This window comes from Daktulosphaira vitifoliae, unplaced genomic scaffold, assembly GCF_025091365.1.
Source record: "Daktulosphaira vitifoliae isolate Bord-2020 unplaced genomic scaffold, ASM2509136v1 Scaffold_5, whole genome shotgun sequence".
NCBI classification, from domain to species: Eukaryota; Metazoa; Arthropoda; class Insecta; order Hemiptera; family Phylloxeridae; genus Daktulosphaira; species Daktulosphaira vitifoliae.
In genome coordinates, this window is record NW_026099576.1 from 27,437,092 (window position 1) to 27,458,711 (window position 21,620).

The window sequence follows — 21,620 nt, forward strand, 5'->3', positions numbered from 1 at the left end:
GCCTACCTAAGAGATCATGTACACGTAAAATATAAAAATATTCAAGCAAAGAATTTAGGTATACTATACGATTTACATTCTCTACGTAGTTTTCTGTAAACTTATTTCCTTTATTTTTATCCTTGTTCAATAGACGATGAAATTGGGTAATAAACTACACAATCCATGATTATGCAAAAGAAAAAAATGGAGTCCCGAAAGAAATTTCGAAATTCGTAAAATAAGGACCACCCTATTATACATATTAGAGTTTGCTTAAAGAAACTAAGAGAATTAAAAATTAAAGGTTGACTACAATTTATATAAAAGAAAATATATTTAAAAGATTTGGCGCCATTTTTTTGTATCCCAATACCCGCTTTTAATAGACTACTATATGACGACTTTGTAACTGTGTATGTCTTCATTATTGGATACAAACTTAATAATTATTATTAGTAATAATTTGCTATGACAATAATAATAAAATTGAATATTAACTATTAATCTGTTAAGCGCAACTTGATTTTTAAAATATTTGCAATATTTCGATTATTAATTTTTCATATTTATTATTGTTGTGTTTTTAAGGAATGACACGGACCGCGTTGTTCTCTATACACAGAGCCCCGCGACCCGTGACACCTGTATCAACCGCCGCCATTCTACGTGCATATGGTAGTTTGACTGACTAACACCGCGTGCGATACGCCACGGTACAAAGTCCAGCAAGTGCCGCACGTCCATCTACGACCCGCCGCAAATACACGTTAAGTCATCTCCGTGACACCGCTTTGACCGCATCGCCGACAGTACAGCACCGGACACACCGATACGACATATATTGTTTTCTTTGGATACCTACTTAAGTACGTCAATCGTCTACTTGCTTACTGTGGTTATTTGTTTTACCTTTTTATTTTCGATATAAAGTTCTGTTCAGTGACAAATAAAACATTAGATTATTCTGAACCAAAAACAACGTGTTGTGTTTTCTTTTTGTTATTTTCCTAATATTACAACACCCCACGAGTGCGGCAGGATAAAAAAACCCGCATCAACTGGCTCCCCGGCAAGGATTACAAACCGGTCTTAATTTGGATTAACTTTGATTAAGGTAAGAAAACCATTTGCTGACTTGTCTGTAATTTATTTTACTTTTTATATAAGAGACAGCTAGGTTTACTTAGCCGCCCTGTGCTTCGAGTTATTTCAGTCACAGTCCGCTGGTGACAGCAGCGAATTCCCCGCTCGGTTATAGATAAATTTTCAATAGCGCAACAATTGTAGAATTCCACTTCGCTAGTTATTTTTAACATTAACAAGTAGATTATCCAGTTGTTGCCCAACCATTCCTTATCGCGTGCGCGAGACGACGCCGCTGATTCACATTACATTGCAACGACAGCGATAGACAGGTAGTGCACAATACACTCCGTATCAACGCGTTCGATATAGCATTAACAACCGAGCCCATAAAACCGTTTGTATTATTATTTCCGACCTTCGAAATTATAAATATTATAGTAACGTCATCCCCATACAAAACCCATTATCTTAGTGCTATACTATATCAGTATCACAACAACAACAATAATAATACAAACGGCCGGCATTGTTGACGTTCATACGCGAGCACATAACGCGTATTCTCGAGACCGACGGTATTGTATTTCCGAATAACAAAAACAAACAAGCGCTTGCGTTTTATTTATTTATTTTTGTTCATTCTCGCGAAATACGATAAAGAACGTTCACGATGTCAGGTAAAACATTGTCTCAGATGAATCGTCGGGAACTATTGCGCGAGTGCGCTTATAGACAGCTAAATGGGCCCACAACGAAAAGCGATATGCTAGCCGTGTTAGAAAATAACTTACGCAGCGAAGGGCTAGACCCATCGAACGCGATTTTACCCGAACGCCCGCCGCTTCACTATGAGACACTCGAGACGGAACGCGAGTCACGGATAGACGACGCCCCCGCGCTATGCCGGACCGTCGTCCCCCCGACACACGCGGATCAACCGGTTAACCTGGCGCTAGAGGAATCCGAAACAGGGTCTCTACACGAGTGGTCCCAGGCAACCGGCCGTCCCAACGGATGTGTGAACGCAGCGTATACAGATGACATGTATACGGTACGTTCAATATCCCACGCAACGGAGGAGATAGGCGCGTTAAGGCAGAGCTTACGCGATGTATCTTTGAACACACGCATGGAAGCGCGCATGTCAGAAGTAGAGAGAGCACTGTCCCGCATTACGCAGGAGATTCGGTCCCTCTCACACACAATTACAAGTCGCGATTTAAACAACGAGTCCATGCTAAATCCGTTCGCCACCGCACAAATGACGCGAGGAACAGCCGACACAAATCGTACTGATCGCGCGCACTTGCCAGAACAAAACCGCGTAACGTTTGGGCCGAGTAGCATGACCCAGAATAACGCGGCTTTACAACAACGTTTGACGGAGATCGAAGAGCGCGAGGCGCGCAATATACAACGATTAGCCGGCCAGACCACGCGCGCGTCTCCAACACTACCTCGAGCGAACACGCACGAAGCAACTTTCAATTCAGACGCGCGCCCACAACACACGGGACATTTCGGGTCAAACACATTTGTACCACCGACACGCGATTTGTCACCGTCCCCATCAACCCGTTCATATACACATTCGGCGACTGTACCGTATAATAATCCGCCTGTTTTACGTCCTCCGTCTCCTGAGTTCACGGGGAAATATGAGGAGGACCCGAGGGAATTTCTAGAGCAGCTAGAAAACCTCCTGACACAATCCGGTATCCATTACGATCTGTGGGTGAGAACCGGGGTACAGTTTTTAAGGGACACGGCATTTACTTGGTGGGAGTCCATTAAGTTGAACAACATGTCCTGGCGCCAATTTTCAAGGGAGTTTCTCGTGGCGTTCGATAATAATAGCATCCAAGCCGAGCTAGAAAACGAACTCATGACATCACAACAGGGACCCAATCAGCGTATGACGGAATTTATTATAGATAAACAACGTTTAGCGATGCGCGCCCGCCCCAGTTGTTCCGAGCAGCAGATCGTGGATCGTGTAGTTAGTCTTTTACGCGACGAATATTACGGCAACGTGAAAATGCGAAGTCCGCGTACTCTAGACGATTTGCGCGTAATCGCGAACGATCTCGACAGGCCCTTACGCACGGGTAGGCTAAAAACCAACTTAAAGCCGTACGTACCGCCTCCTGCGCCTCCCCAACCACCGCAAGTTTTTCGACAGCGGGCGAGCGCGCCTAACGCGGAACGCCCCCCCCGACCCTGCCGATATTGCGGAGCAGACCACTGGCACAGCAGTTGCCCTAATAGGCCGACTGTTTCGGGAAACGGGCAACAGCCACGGAGAAATTAGTCCGCTCTTCTGGCTTAAAGACACAATTCCATACGGCAACAAACAAGCACACCACACAACGCGCAGCGCGAATAACTAATTCGTTCATTAGCGATAGCGAAAGCGAGCGCGTTCCTCTCGGCCAAAATGATGAAATTTTTAACGACCTTCCACCTCACTTCGCCCGTTCACCGGGCCCTCAACCTCGACTACAGCCCCTCGCACACAACGCAGGACAAGCTGTAGCCTCTTTAAATTCACTCACCGCACCCCCCACCCACAGTGAGGGGCACAATGCGGTCCTCAAGGTTTTTAAAAATATTAGTCATACGGCCGAGAAAACAAAAGTCCCCGTGTTATACGATGATAGCGCGAGTCGCTTTGTTTTCTTTTTGTTATTTTCCTAATATTACAACGCCCCACGAGTGCGGCAGGATAAAAAAACCCGCATCAGGAAAAATATCATTGTTTATTAATAATTTTACGTGTTTCAATTATTTTTTATTAAAACTTAAAATACAAAGAGGAAAAAATTTTTTATTTAGGTCATATGAAAACACAAATTACTGGAGCAAAATTATTACCAAAGATAGATTATTTTTTAGTATCACATAGTAATATGTGAAGTATTAAAATGGATTTTAATAAAAGTTCATAATTTATATCGTATTATATACATATATTTTTCTAATTTAATGAATTTTTGAATTCATATTTATTACATCGGGAGCATAACAAAGAGTGTACATCAATTTTTTTAAGTTTTCAGTAAAATTTTGATTTAAAACTTACGATTAATTTAAGTTTTTTTAATATCCAAGTAATTACGTTAATAGTAATACAATTATTATCAATAGTTATTTATGTTGATATAATTTATAAAACAATGTTAGTAAGGTATAAATGATAATATAACTTAAATTTATTTTTTACAAATTATAATAAATAAGAACCAATCCACAAATCAGTAATGTTAAGCAATTAAAATTTTATTTTGTGTTTTTACATTAAATATTTTATGTATTTATTTATATAGTAAATACATAAAATATTTGATAATGAAATATATAGATTAAATATATAGATACGCGGGTACGTATTTCAAAAACAATGTTATAATTATCAACGCTAAACATTTGATTTTTGAGTTAAATATTTTTAATATTATTTGGTATTAAATTAATATTATTAATATAAAATATTTACTTAAAATTGAATAATTAATTAAGTGAAATGTTTTTAAAAATACTGACAAATAACTTTTGATTAAATCTATGAATAAAAAATTTACATTATTTTAATGTAACTTAATTTAATTAAGTAAACTTTATAGTGATTAGAAAGCGAGCTTAATGTACTTTAAATCAGTAAAATTTAAAAAGTTAGAATATTTTAACTGCATATTTATTATTATAATATTTAATGAACTATGACAAAGAAGTGAAAAATCTATGTATTAAATTCTATATTTAAAAATTATTAATGAATCTAAGTCATGTAATTTATATAGTCTTCCATAATCTAGGCTTTTATGGAATGTACATTTATTCTGAATATTAACATTTTAAAGTTAAAATTAATTTTTCAAATATAAGTATTCGGTATTTTAAAAATTTATAATATATTTAGGAATATTTACAAAAAAAATTACAATATAAAATGTGATTATTTAAAAATTTTAGCATCAAATTAGATTTTCATAGGTTGAGTCATTTAACTTCTTAAATAAATAAAATAATAATAATTTAACATTTCATTTAAAGATTCAATAAGCGTTTCTTAAGGTATTTGAAAAGGCATTTTACCTAAGTATGCTTGTTACGTACGAGGCAGCTAGACCGTAGGACGGCTAGTTGTGCACCGCACTAGAATGCCGTTTTACCTTAAATCTGTTTAAAAAGCGTTATTAATGGTGTGAGTGGGTCACCTAGGAGATGACGGCTAACTATACATCCAATAAGTAAACGAGAGTAGACAATAATTAAATAACAAATAATCACATATATTAAAAATTCCTCAGAGAGTATCTTAAATTTAAGGGGTAACGGGGGGTCCTTAAATATTAGTGGCTGGCGAAGCGGCATAAAACAATATAATTAATCTCAATTAAAACAAACAATAAATAATATTAAAAAATAATATAAAACTCATCTGAACAGATGAAGTTGTTGATAGTGATGAGTGGACTGTATGAGATCTTGTGGTAATGATGTCGAACATTTGAGTATGACGAGTCAGAGTGTAAATCTAGGCACGTAATGGCAGATGAGAACAGACTATGGTAATGATAATGTTTAGTGATGGTCAGGGCTCAATCACTAGTGGCGTACAAGGGCACGTAAACTTTGAGCACAAGGGTGCAATAAACAAATAAAGAATAACGGCGTACAATGGCCGAACAATGACACAAAAAACAATTGATTGACTGACTTACGACGATGAACTGTACACGGATGACAATTGACACGGAAGTCATCGATTTGCCGTACTGGATGTGCAAAGAGGTGAGTGATGCAAGACGTTGGAGATCAGCTGTCAGACGATATAATATAATCAACGATGTTTGTAACAACTGATCAACTAGATCCTTCTAAAGGCGTTCTGTACCATTCAATGCTTATATTGAAGCCAATTTGATTATCTATCTAACCATTACTGATTTTTTAGCTTCGATGCGAAGCTGAGAAGGTATTAATTTTACCATGATGTGTTAATTTTTTTTTTTTTTTGTGTCTGTCACTACTTTTTCTCAGCTCTCACTGGACCGATTTCTTTTAACAATACGTCAAAAGATCACAAATTGTATCTAGTTGAAGACATTACCCTTAAAAATTTAAAAATTTTCCCTCGTTCCCCGCAAATGGGGGAAATATCCAAAAAAATTACAAATTTAAAAATCGACAAATTTTGTCATTTTTTTCACTTTTTTTTCTTAAAACTTCCATAACTTTTTCAAAAATCAACAAATCAACATAATTTTTTTTTAAACTAAAACCTTAGATATTTTCCTTTCATTTGATATAATTTTTTTGAAAATTTAACACTTAACCTGCTCATGGGGGGGGATTTAAAATTGCAACTTTTTTACAAAAACTAACTTTTTCAACTTAATTTTTGAAAATGTTCCGGAAATACTGCGTCCTTTAAACATATATCAAATTAAAGCTTATTTTATGTACTATAAAATGAAAAAAAAAAATTTGTCCCGACACTTTATCTTCTGCATGTAAACGGTTGCCGTAGTTAAAAAAACACTATTTTTGTGTTAAAATTTTCGATTTTCAATTTTTAATTTTCAACTTAAAAATGCTATAACTTTTCGAAAAATGCATGTATCAGCACAATTTTTTTTTTTCTAAATACATTATAAGTACATCTTCCATTTGACATACTTTTTATTAAAATTAGACAATTTCCCCTTATATAGGGGGGGTTCAAACTTTGAAACATTGTATAAAAAATAGAACTTTTTCAACTGAACTTTTGAAAATGTTCCGGAAATACTGCGTCCTTTAAACATATATCAAATTAAAGCTTTTTTTATGTACTATAAAATGAAAAAAAAAAATTTGTCCCGACACCTTATCTTCTATGTGCAAATGGCTGTCGAAATTATAAAAAAAATGTAATATTTGCGATAAAAATCACCTTTTATAACGATGTTTTTTGTACTTAAAACTGCCATAACTTTTTCAAATATTAACTAATCAAAATAATATTTCTTTATATTGAAACCTTAGGTAATTTTCTTTCATTTGATATCATTTTTTTTTGAAAATCTAACACTTATTCTGCTCACAGGGGGGATTTAAAATAGCAACTTTTTTACAAAAACTAACTTTTTCAACTTAATTTTTGAAAATGTTCCGGAAATACTGCGTCCTTTAAACATATATCAAATTAAAGCTTATTTTATGTACTACTAAATGAAAAAAAAAAATTTGTCCCGACGACCTATCTTCTATGCGCAAAAGGCTACCGTATTTAAAAATATGCTATTTTTTATTAAAATTCTAGGTTTTGTATTTTATTTTATTTTAAAATATTTTATTAGGGGAATAAACTGACTTTCATGAATATTATATAATTTCATTGACATAGAATAAAGTTCATAAGACATATGATATTATACTTATTAACATTTTTTACTTTTTTAAAGTCGAAAAAGTAATTTTTAAATTTGAGTTAGCTTAAATAGCCAATTTTATCATGCAACAAAAATCAACGAATAGTTGCCGAATGGGTAACACCTTGATCTTTAACGCCTAGGGTACGAGGTTCAAATCCGTTTGTGGCTTCTAAAATTTTGCATTTTTTTTTTGAGTTAGAATAGAATTTTCAAATCATTTGATATTTATCTCATTTAGATTCAATAATTTCAATAAATATAAAGGATCTTATCACTATAGTCTCCCCTCGTGAGAAGAAATTGATATTCATGTTAATATTATTTTACTATGTGGTTCTTTTTCTGGCTACGATTTATTTTGCCAACCCTCACTAGACCTACTTTTTTCAACGATACGTCAAATGATTCATTTAAGTTTATGATATTTAAGTTAATGATTAGTTTAAGTTATTACTCTTAAAAATCAAAAAAATATTCCTTATTCAAATAAAAAGTAGCTTAACTAGATTTGTCCATACAAACAATTAAAATCATTAATTTTTAATATTCTTAAATTATTTATTGTCGAATTAAATTTGATATGATAAAAGTATTCAACTACAAAAGTAAATAATTTTACTTTATAATTTATTAATTTTTTAACTCTATTTCTGTGTGCTACTACCAGTCTATAATATGCCAAATTTTTTAGTAATATTTTGCTATATAAATCATAAATTTAAAAAAAAAATGATTTTTAGTTTCACCTGAAGTTAACGATGGAGTTTTACAATTATAATTATATTTTTGATAATATGCTCAATTGAGTAAATCTTTTTAACTACTTTGGTTTGATTGGTTCATTTAATTAAAGTAAATTATTAAAATTAATTAAGTTCTGAATATTTCAATTGCAGAATTTTTTTAAACACCAAAAGTTATTAGGATATGATTACTATTCTTTCTATTTCAGTTATCTATTACGATAAAAATGTAAAAAAATCGAATTTTTCTGACAAATGTACTGTAATTAGTAATTATAAAATTTCCAGATTGCATATTAATCTTAAAAATTTCATTTTTTTCAATTTAATAATGTCAATTTCAAACTTGCAAGTTGAACTATAAGTTATGGTAACAAATTCATTTTTTAGCTTCGATGCGAAGCTGAGAAGGTATTTTTCATTAAAACTTTCACTTTAAAAGACAATAAAAAATAGGTTCAAAATGATTACCTTTAACATATTAAAAATCAAAATCAGTATTAATTTAATACAATTTTTTTTGTTCTTAATTATTTTTTTTTATATGTAAATACTTATTTTTTAATAATAAGTAATAATATTAAAACTTAGAAGTAATAGAAAAAGTTTAATTGCACATTTGAAAACATCACGAAAAGTTTATTTAGAAAAGTATATTTTTTTTCTGATGAAAGTTCCTTTTGTTTAGTGTATTTATTCATAAGTAACAAAATTTTTTTATTAAAAAGTATTGCATAAATTCCTTTAAATTTGTATACGCATTAAAAGTATATGAATATACAACTCCTTTTTATTTTTATAATATCTCCGTAAAAATTACAATATTATATTATTGAATACCACTTTCATACTCAATTTAATTACTGTAATTATTATGTATTCATATATTATAGTTATAAATCGGGGTAAAATTAAGGGAATAAGTGTTATTGTTGTTTTTGAAATAATCTACCAATTTCATTTTTTTCTATTTAATAATATTTATTTCAAACTTGCAAGTTGAGTTAAAAGTTATGGTAATAAATTCATTTTTTTTTTATTAAAACTTTCACTTTAAAGAACAAAAAGAAGTAGGTTCAAAATGATTACTTTTAACATATTAAAAATCAATAATAATTTGAAAATAATTAATTATAAAAATTATATAATATATAATTAAAATAATTACTAATCTGGATATAATTAAGGAAATAGGAGTTGATGTTGGGTTGGGTTGGTTACATTTTTAACTTTATAATGCTATAACTCATTGAAAAGTGTACGAATCAACACAATTTTTTTATGAGAAATAATATTTTTTAATAATCCCTTTTTCATTCGACATACTTTATCTTAATCAGGGTATTAATAAGAAACTAGCAGATAATGTAGCTTTTGTAATTATCCACCAATTTCTTAGAATTAAACACTATCTACTGATTTGCATCGAAGCGTTTCTTATGATAGTGATTTTAATCACTGTCAGATTAAATCTATACTGGACCCAACTATGCAACATCCCCACTATGCCGCGACCCCACTGTGCTGGGTTTTTTCATAAACTTTTGAAGTTAACAAAAATTTGACTTTTTATATCTTGTAATATCTATATCCATATAAAAATCAAAAAAGTAAAAGAAGCATATTATATTATAATACAAAAATATTAATTCTCATATATTGTTATATACTATTTTTGTACAAAAGTACGCAAAATAATGTTTAATTTCATATAAATTTATTTGAAATAAAAAAAAATTTATTTTTGAAAAATATTGGACTAGCCAGGTTTCTTTATTGAATGTTTAAGTTAAAATTATGTTTTATTTCAAATGCAGTGTTTATTTAACTTTACTAAAAGATGTATGAATAATTGATTAAGCAAAAATAAATAATCCTGAACGGTTTATTTCTACTACCAACAATAATTAACAAACCAAAAAATTATTATTTTTAACTGACTAAAGATAGCTAAAAGAGCGAGTAGAACTAAAAAAGATAAGATAAGGAACGAACATATAAGAGTGAATATAGATGTAGCTTCAATTATGAATGAAGCTTAAAATAGATTTAATAAAAGAGAGAAAATAGATTTAGATTTTATGAGAAGAGAGGAATCTGTAGCTGTGAGAACAGTTATGGAAATTAATGTTGAAAGAAGAAGGTGTAGAAGAAAACCAAAAAAGAGATAGAGGTATGTTATGGAATGCGATATGATGACGGCTAATGTGGGAGATTGTGTTAAGTACAAATTTAGGCTAAGGATGGTCGACCCCAAGTAGTTGGGATAACTAAAAATTAACAATTTAATATGAGAATTTAATTTTCCCAAAATTTACTTCTTGTGAACACTGTTTTTTACTTATTTAAAACCCATGAATCTTTTACCAACAAATGGAGAATGTGGAATTAGCGTAGATAGGTAGTGAAACTGAATTTTTCCTCGAAAAAATGTTTCAAAGGAAGTAATAAATTATACCGATTTGTTTATTTCAAAGAGTATTAAGTTGGGTTGGCTCAAAGAAGGTTAGTAGTAAACTGTATCAAGTTACTTTTCTTACCTAAAAAAGGTTTATATGTAATAAATTACAATTATAATGTTTTATATGCTTTAGTTAGCCATAATATTATTCTTATACAAAATTAATTGAAATTTTGAACTACACATTAGCAGCCTGTAGACGCTGCTATAACATAATGCATACGGTCTATTAATAAATTTGTGTCAAGTAAATGTAAGCATTTAAAATAAATTTCATTTTCCTAAAATTTAAATTAATAAACCAAAAAAAGTATAAAAAAAGATTTTAGAGAAACCTTTGTTGTATTTACTTGAACATTACCTAAGTGCTGAGTTTGATCTGCCTGGTATAACAGTGCAATTGCAATTTTCTGAAAATGGAATTCAAATTAATATCAACAATGAGAACAATAGAACACTCTATATAATATTCTGAATGTAACAATTAACAAAGTTTTTGTTAATTAAAAATTATAATTAAAACATATATATATAACATTCTATAGTTACAAATAATCTTATCATATTAAACCGATTTAAAAAAATCTTTTGATATAGTTAATTATAGATTGTTGATAATGAAATTGCATTAATATTTTTAAAGTGGATTGCTAAAGTACTGAAATATGTTATCTGAAGAATTTATTGCTTTTTCAGATATACTTCAAGGCTCTCATTTGAGCATGCTATTTTGTATTATTTTTATTAACGATTTAATGATTTTGTTTTTTCCTTCTATTTTAGGTAATGACACTAAGATTTATTATTTGCTGATGATACAAAAATTTATGTTTAAGTCCGCTCTTATGATGATTGTTAATTTTTACAGGCTAATTTAAACTAATTTAATGTCATATTTTATCGCTTGTTCGTAATAGTAGTTTAATAATTTATAATTATAATATTTCGAGTATTTAATTAAAAAGAGTTTTCAGTTAGAGATATGAGTATTTATTTTAGTTCTGATTTGATATTTATTTTTCATATACTATTAATAAATTATTTAAAATGCTTGGTTTTTCAAATATAAATATAGTTCAATTTAAAAATAAAAATTGCACAAAATCTTTATATTGCTCTTTGGTTTATTCTCATTGAGAGTTTGGTTCTTTTATTTGGTCTCCTAACTACACAACCCCTATTTCAAAATTTGAGAATTTTCAGTATAAATTTTGAAAAATACTAACTTTTAAGATGAAATGACATATTTTCAGGGATTTTTTTATATTATAACGGACTTAATTGGCCTTGATACGAGTGAAATCAGGCATAAATTAGAAGATATTATGTTCTTATAAGTTTTAATATTGATTGTTCTGAACTACCAATGTTCTAAACTAAATTCCAGACTAAATTTCTTATCTTAGTTCATATTACCAGAACTAAACTCAACTCTTTATTTTATGTTCCTAAATTGAAAATTAATTTAGCAACTGTATCTTTTTTCTTTAGAGATTTGACACTAGCCAATTTAGTATGTATTGTGATTTTTTTGATACGTTTCGTGATCGTTTTCAAAATAATATTTTTATTATAGATCTACTTTTAATTCTTAAACTTTCGCATAGTGGATTATTTTTAGTGAATATTATTTAGTAATAGTCATATTATTCAATGATTTGTAATATTTTTGTAATGTTAATTATTGTAATGAATATTATTTACGAATATAAACAATATATAATTTATGTTGTAACGTGACAAAATATGAGTTTTATAATATAGATAGATTTACTGTTTTGCTTTGCTAATGGGCGCGCGTACGTTATATCCGGCCGAGTAATCAGAAAACTGTACTGTTGCTGTCAAGGTGAACGCTATACACACAATATTCTTTATCAGTTTAATAATCGTTCCCTATATGACACATACACTGGCCACCACTGTCAATATCGGTATAATTTTAATATTGTTCATGCTTTAATCTGTTTTATATTTTGTAAATTGTTAAGCCGATACCCTCTCCCAAACGTAATCGTCATCGTCGTTATGGCTCGCCCAGTGTGTAAGAAACCTATGTGCTCTCTTCCCTTTGAACGACCGTCGTGGTATTTTGGCTGTGTGCGTACAGCCAACATTATTTTGTTTTTTTTCGTGTGCGTTTTTCATTTTAATAATGTATTAATTCAACAAGGCGTCGGCCATTTCCGGGGCCGAGATCCCCATCTTAGGACGAGTCCCATCCGGGACTGGGTATCGTATTTTATTTGATTTAATATATTGTTTTGAGCCTTTTTCTGTTTTAAATTTATTTTTTTTATGAGCTGTATATAATTTTAGCTATAATTAATAAATACAAGGTTATTGGTCAGTGGTGTGTCATGTATATTTAATACGTATTTTCCCGCAGTGCCCAAGTACGGTCCGGCCGGCCGGCCAGATTACAAAAATTATCCGCCGCGCCCGGAGTACACGGACTTGTTCCGATGCGGAAGACACTTCACGTGTAATATTTAAAAGTTGTAGGTTAATTTTTTTTGTCTTAATAATTGTTTTTTTTTTTCNTTTTTTTCCCTTTAAATCATTTTCTCTAGTTTTAAGGTAACGGTCTTCGACATACTAAAGTATGTCCACCACTGATGACATCAAATAAACCTATTCTGTTTTATTTACAAGGTATCAGCGTACTATAGTCTACAACAATACTTTATATCTTAGTATATATAAACATATAATTTTTTCTATATTATTAGAATATATAAATATCATTATTTAAATATTATTATTATTATAATATTATTTGATATTATTGGTTTTCTTATTATTTTTTTTAAATCCACTTATGGTCCGGGTGTTGTTTCTTTTTATGATCAAGACCCTCGCTTAAGTGGTTGGCGACCCGATTTCCTTTTGCAAGGGAGCCATGAGGGTGGCGACTTCACAATCCATTACGTGGCCCAAGTCGTCACCTCTCAATGTGTTAAATAACTTAAATAAAGCATCACAATTTATAGTTTAAATCTCTAAGATTGTGAGATCTTGAAAAATAAATTCTATGTTTTAAGGCCATAATATTTAACAATAAGTTTTTTAGATTGCTAGGTGATCTACACCGATGTAGATTATAAATTATATTGAAAAGTAAACATTCCCACATTTCTAACAATCAATAGGGTCTATTTGACCTTTGTGTTCTGCTTCTTTTTTAATAGAAGAATCATGATGCATTTTTTCAAAATACTACCTTTATGTTTATAACTGAACACCCTGTATAAATACAAAGGCATCTTTGTTGAGCTGAATTAACTATTTATAAACTACACAAAAAATCAGCAGCAGCAGGTAAATATATTGAAAATTGTAAAAATGTGTTAAGGGTACTAATAAATAGTGCCAGTACGCACACTTTTATTCTGATCATAATCTATTTAGAACGGTTCATTGTAACATTTTAACGATGAATCATACGTAACACATACTGATTTGATTATATTAAAACCTGAAAGTGAATATTTAAAGCCATATAGAGAAATATAATATTTTTTAAATAAAAAACCATTTTTAATAAAAGCAAACATCTATTTACCCTAAAATACAATTCTAGTGAAAATAGTAGTCGCTAAACGTAATTAAATAAAGAAGTATATCAGACATGTATTTAGAGGCGGTATACTAAGGTAATTGCCCCCGGTGTCATTATTTTAGCAGTATTAAAATTTTAAAATTTTAAAAATTTAAAAATTATTAGTTTTAATTTTAGTTATGTAAACTTAATAGTTCATTAATTTAAATTATACGCTATCACTTTTTCTTATGATGATAGAGATTGTGGAATATGAGCAGAAATTTTGTATGAAAATTTTTCATTCATGTGTTAAACATACTTGTTAATTTTAAAATGAAATGATAGTGTTAAAAAAATGAGAATGATAATATAAATAACTTAAACAATACACTATCAGAAATAGAAATAAATAAAAAATGTACGAATTGGTATAATCTTATTAGCCTTACGCAGTTATTTTAGTCTACCGTAATAAAAATTTATTTTTAAAATCTAGAATACCTATGTATGTATTTTTGGGTAGAATGGGGTAAATAATTTTTAGTATGCGCTTTTTAATCACCGAAAGGACCAAAAATTACTCTATTTTATTAAAACAATCATAACTAAAAAAAAAAAATTTTAATGTTTTTTTTATTATTTATAACTTTTACCTTAATAAAATTGAAAAAAATTACAACGAAAGACCTTTTTTTCATTAAAATAACTATAACAACAATAATCGTAATAAATAGCAACCGATTTAACTAGATATTTTATATTTTGTTTAAGCTATTTACTAGAATTGAGTTTTCATAATTATTTTAATACTTTAAGTAGATTTTAAAATGAGGTTTAAGAGCTCCTAAAATTTACTTTTACACTACTTAGTGTGTCTAGGATTGAAATTTAGGACAGGCTCAATTATGGTTATTATAATTTGGACTTATAGTACAGGCGCTCGTAAGTAAAAATCAATTGAAACCAAATAAAGCTATATATGTTACGTTTTAATTTCAATTGTAAACAATAAATAATATAATTATTTAATTAAGATAAAACATGATTTGTGGAACGGCGTTGATCTATTAAATATTTGTTTGCTAAAAATTAAAAATTTTGATAAATATAGCAAAAAGCAGCTACCACCACTTTTTAGAATGTAGTATACTTATTGCTATAGGTGATATCATGTTGGTAACATTTGTTCACAGTTTAAAACACTAAAAAAGAGAGAAAAAGAGAAACAGTGTTTATGGATTCCCCACTATTTCGCTTCGTATTACTTTTCACGAACATCAGATTTTTACTAAACGTCTACACAACGATTCTACAGCATTTGTTATGGCACCCCTGTTGAGTTATGTCCTCTGCTCGCTCTTTATACTTGGAAATTTTCAACGTAGTAACGAGAGGGTCAGAGCTGTCTAACAAACTCAGTGCAGCATCTTCCATTTTCTGTTACGTTCAATGAGTTGGCGGGAAGGTCTACGTTCCTTTGTTAATCGTTTTTATATTCTAAATCCATCTTAAGGTAAGCATTTGTATTTTTTTTATTTGACATCTGTAAACATTATTTACGTGTAATTATGTTACCTTTTATGGTACACATGATTTGAAATTGTTCGTGAATTTATAAATTTAATTCGGTGTATCCATATTTTTTACATAATTACGCTTACTTACGCTATTAACTTTATGTATGAATTAAATTATTTGTTTATATTTTTATAATTTATTTTATATTAATTATTTTGTTAGGTACGTTATTAATTTTTTACGTTATTGCGTAAAGAATATAAATGTAGGTGATCACATATTTTAAGAAAAACTAATTCATGTATATTAAATATATTTATATTTTTTTCGTGTAATCACGTTTGTCTTTTAAATACAGTTAAAATTTGAGATCTCACAATAGGAAGAATATGTATAATTATATTCTTTAAATATACTGTTATATTATTAATACCTCATGTTGTACTTTTTGTTTTTAATTAAATTAGTTTTATGCTTTTTGTGATCGAGGCCTGCTATTAGATTAAGTACACCATTCTACTAACTAATAAGACCTTTTTCTGAATGAAGATTACATATAACAAATTTCTTTACACGCTAGGCTTTTGAAAGCATTGAAATATATTATTGTATTTTGTAGTAATATTCTGATTACGCCATCTAATTTTTAGGATTTTGGTAATTTTAAAATATTACTTTAAAATCTCTAGTGTGATGAAAATAATTAAATTGGAGATCTGGTATAAACTGATCGTAAATATTAATTTGTTTGTGTGTCGTATATTTAATAAACTAATTTCAAAATGATTAAATATTATTTATTAATCATTTTTATAAAAAATGTATTATTATTTATTTTAATTGATATCAATTACTTTGTTAAAAATTTGAGATGATAAGTATAATTTTAGTATTTGCTAAAAAATTGATTATATAAATCAATTAATTGTTTAAGTGATGTTTGATCTTTGAATTTTAACCCTTAGGAATGATTTCATCTTGTCTACTTTACTAGAAAAATAAATATTAAAATTATCTCTGTTGAATTATTCTCAATTTTTTCTTTTAATTTCACATTAATAGTATTAACATGATTTAATCTAGAAAAATACAGTATTTAGAAGCAATTTATGATATTTTATATCATTGTTATTATAATCTTTAATTTTGCTATTTTTACAATGAATATTTAATTAATATATATTTAATTTAGTTTCCTAGAATTATTTAATTTCAATAATTAGCAAACTCTTGTTGATTAAATAAGTAAACCCAGTACTTTTTAATACAATTATTTTTATTACTGGCTGTTATATTAACTATATTATTTTATTTTGTGAATGATACTATCAATAAAACATATTTGCTTAATTATTACTTTACTCCTCCTAAATACTACTATGTTATCAAGATAAATATATATAGCAAACAGAATTTTAACTTCTAGCTATAAACTGTTATGAGCATATAACAACTATAAATTGCAAAGGTTAACTACATTACCTAAACTCGTATCACTTGAGTATTATCCTATGAGGTGTTCAAAATCTCATCAGATATATTGTAGCTCTAATTACTTCAATTTTTATTTATGTACGGTATCATTCTAGTTAGTTTAAAAACTAGATTTCAACTATAAATAATTAAATTAAAATGAAAAATAATATTTACACAGGATAATAAATTAATTTATCAAGTTACATTTTACATTACATACTACTTATGTCTTTTAAATATTTTAGTTTTATATTAAAAACAACTTAGAAATCTATAGTACATTAATGAGGAAAGTATATAAATTATATTAATTGTATATTCTAATTATTTCAATTGACTGTTTTCTAATTAAAATGGCTAATAAAACCTTATGTAATGTAATAAGGCAGTTTTCACTCAATGTACATTGTGTAAGCTTGTTCCTACTTATTTAAAAGATTTTTAAAATTATGTGTTTATTAAGTTGGCTACTGATATCATAGTATTCTTATTCTATTTATCACTTTGCCTAATCATTTCAATGTTGTTATGGGAAGTTTAATAAATAGGTGGGCTGTATTTAGCTTGCATATATAGAAAGTTATGTCGCTAATACGCACCAAAATTAACAATTCATATATGAAATTACAAATGACTTGTTCTAGGCTAGCATGTACAGAAAGTCATGCCGCTAGATATATTAAATATTTGCAAGATAATAGTCTTGCCTCAATAGCATTTAATATGATAATACAAGACATATTGGTTGTGAATAGAAGCTTAGAAATATTCTGAAAATCAGTAGTTGCCAATTTTATAAATTATTTTTTCTTTAATCATTAAATTAAAAAAAAAACTAAGAAATGTTTCAATAAAGATGACAGTCATTTTCTTATTTATTTATATAATTGGGTTTTCTTGACATATGCATTAATGTACTATTGTTAAATTTGCTTTATTTTATAATGTATTATAATAGTGAATACATTATTTTATAATCATAAGTAACATTTAATATAAGCTTTAATTAAGTAAAAGTGATTATTTAACTTCATAATATAGTAAATAATAAATTAAATGACACTTTAATTGTTCATGTACTATGTATCTTTTGCAAAAACTTATAGTAGTTGATAAATTTGTAAATGTTTCTTAAAAAATTATAAAATAAACAAAATTCATATTTTTTAGACTAGTTCTTGTGTATATTGTACAATGGGTTGTTAATATAATTTTAATTTTTAGAATTACTGTAGTTTTCTGGTCTTCCCTACTGTGACATTCTAAATTAGTTAAATTAACGTTATTGGTTTTCAATTTCGAGTATACTTTTTAATAGTCTAATGCATCATAATTTGTTGGGAGTAGTGTATTTTCAACTTGATAAGAGTAATGGTAATGAATATACTTCTATATGATAAAATGAAATCATTCTGAAGAGTTACACTTATTAAAATTTTAAACTTATTAAAATAAGTTTCATTAAGTAAACTTAATGATTTTATAAGAAAGATGGCGAAAAAAATTATACTTTTCACAGTTTGTGTTATTTATTTTGACATAATTAAATGTGTTTGGTCATTTCATGAATAAAGTTTTGACTATAAATATTGTGCAATAATAGTGACTGTTTTGTGAATATATATGAATGATCTGGGATTTAATTTTTTTTCTTGAGATTATCAATTTGATATGAAATGTTTTTTATATCCATTGATGGAGAAAATTCTGTAGTTATCCTTTTGTTCATGACAAAAATTAACAAATTACATCTGTAAATATTTTCATGTAAGTTAGTTTAACAACACAGAAAAGAAATGATAAGTATCACATATTATCAATTAGTAGAATTTGTTTAAAAAATGTTTAAATTAACAGTTTTTCAATTAAAAGCTTTACTACATTATCACTCAATTTACTTGACAATGTATTATGCTTTTTCATCTCTATATTGCTAATTAGTTAATTTTGTTACCCTTAAAATTAATGCTTAACTATAGCTATTATTATTATGTATTATAAAAAATTATATAGAAACATAAGAAGGGTGAATGTATCAGACTTATTCTAAATGTATTATTAGCTCAGGGTTGGTGTACACTTTTACAATGTTTGAAAGACATGTAATTATTTAATATATAGTTGTCGACTGTTGCCGTCGCCCATCGTTATCGACAGCTGCCGCCGTATATACAGATGATCATAATTACACAATCGTCATAATTATTACTTATTATGTTTATAGTTTATGCCTATAGTTTTTTTTCTTTACTGTTTTATAATTAAGTATTTAGGTAATACATGTAATTTTAGTATGAAATTAAAACTAAAAAATAAACACATTTCATATTTACAAAAAATACTTATATGTTTCAACAGCTTTAAAAATAAAATTATTCATACATTAATACAGTTTTGAAAAAAAATTCAAATCATATTTACAAAAATTATTCATATAGGTATTTAGACAGTATAAAAAAAATGAAATCATATTAAATGACTTATACATAGGGAATACAGTCTCTCGAGATTGGTAGTTTTGTTTGTTTATTTATTTTTGCGAATAATCACAATATTTGAATAAATTAGGGAAAAAATAATGAGAATTGTAGGTATTATGAAGTAAACATTTATTTGTACAAATTTTTTCAATAAACTTTCATGTATTCAACATTTTAGTAAATTTTGACGTATCTATAATCAAAAGAGAAATGAAATAAACGACCAGTCGTCTTTTCTAATATCAAACAAAAGTCTTAATAAAACAGTTCTTTTATAACGAAACAACTAGAAATCAAAAACTAAAATGAATCTCATTAATTAAGTTGATTTGACTAGATATTATTATTTATTATCAATCAAAGAAAACTAATCTTACTCAGAGAACTATTAGAAATGAATTAACAAAATATACCAGTCAAATGTAAGGCTTGTACAGTTCACATCATATGCCATTACGAGTTATTTTGGAAGTAGCTTCTCAAAAAGCAAAAAATGTCCAAAAAATCATCTCCTAAACGACTTCTTATCTTGCTGGCCAGATAATCGCCTGCTGAGAACACTTTTTCGTATTCGACGCTAGTTGGAATCACAGATTTTAGGCAGTCATCCACGAACTGTAAAAGTTCTCCTTTTGAGCCTTCGGACTCGTATAAATTCATTTCCTTTTTGATTAATGACTCCAGAGAATTTGTAGTTAGTTTTCTGTCTCTAGGTTCTTTGAACACAGCAATCAATGTTTTCTGAAGTTCTTCTTGCAATGAAATACTCTTGTGTTTGCGTGTCTCAGAAAAAGATGAAAGCGGTTCATTATCGTTACACTTATCATCAAATCTAGCAATATCATTAGTGGTGGCAGCTGATGTTGATGCGATCGACCAAGTTGGATCTGAATTTGTCTGTGTCTGTGAATTAGTCAGACAGTGTTGCAAATGCAAGCGCTCTATAAGTGATTTAATTTCAGTTCGAACCACATTTTTCGGTGGCAATTTAAAGGTTTCGCAAACTCTACTTGGTACTTAGATGGATCTCTTATATATAACAAGTATGCTGTCAAATTCGTCCGACGCTCAATAATGCGCTTTCTCAAGGAGCAAGCTAGTTTTTCTGCCAATGGAGTTTTCAGCTCTTCCAGTTTAGGAATCGTAAACCTAAGTGTTGTTTCTGCGATAGTCAAGTCAGTATCTCGACGACATAACACCTCCACAGCAACTTTTACAGGTTGCAATGCCGCCTTGTCTAAGTTCACTAAAACCGCATGTTCTTCCGCACTCAAAGAGTAGTACGGATCAGCTTCCAGGCCTAGGTCGATCAAAGCTTTGCTGACACAGCTTGATTCTATTAAATGTAGAAATCATGTCTAAGCTGGACCATCGAATTTTACAATCAAGTTGTAACTTTATATCTTTTCCAAATTTTTGCTTTACGTATATTTGCAGAGTATCAGTTTTAGTAGGTGATCATTAAAAAAGTTTCACCAATTTCTTAACTTTCTCAATAATACCTTCATATTCTGCATCTAAGTCTACTTCTATTCTGGGCATAGGACATTAAAAAACATCATCTTCTGAGTCTGAGCCTATATTATATATTTCGTCCATTTCAGAAGATATCTCATCGTCGTTTTCTTCATTTTCAGATTCTATCACAGGTTCCTTAACATCAGTTTGTTTTTTGTAAATAGTATGTATTATGCCAAGTTGAATTCCATGGGCATAGCAGAGCTGATGTGTAGGTGATATTAATAATAATTTTTTTCCAGAATAAGGCCAAATTTGGTTAATTTTGTTTTCAAAATACTGACACCACTTTTAGCAGGCATACTTCCAAAGAGGCGAATCAGCCCCAAGTTCCAAAACCCAGCCCTGCCGTTTAAAATGTGTACATTCACATTCATATATCGCTTGTTCATA

At 29.0% G+C, this 21,620-nt stretch overlaps 1 protein-coding gene across 6 annotated transcripts in view; it reads left to right on the plus strand.

Moving 5' to 3' along the window:
• The first annotated feature begins 612 nt into the window (after window positions 1-612).
• LOC126908049 (uncharacterized) overlaps window positions 613-21,620 on the plus strand; it is a 25,878-nt gene continuing 4,870 nt past the window's right edge. Inside the window, exons 1-2 of one of the 6 annotated variants that reach the window (XR_007704690.1) lie at window positions 13,455-15,748; window positions 20,423-21,614. The gene's annotated coding sequence lies outside the window, so the exon portion shown is untranslated. Of the gene's footprint in view, window positions 1,097-13,454; window positions 15,749-19,887; window positions 20,391-20,422; window positions 21,615-21,620 lie in introns of those variants that run through there. The other 5 variants (XR_007704689.1, XM_050689891.1, XR_007704687.1 and 2 more) reach the window with 5 other exon arrangements.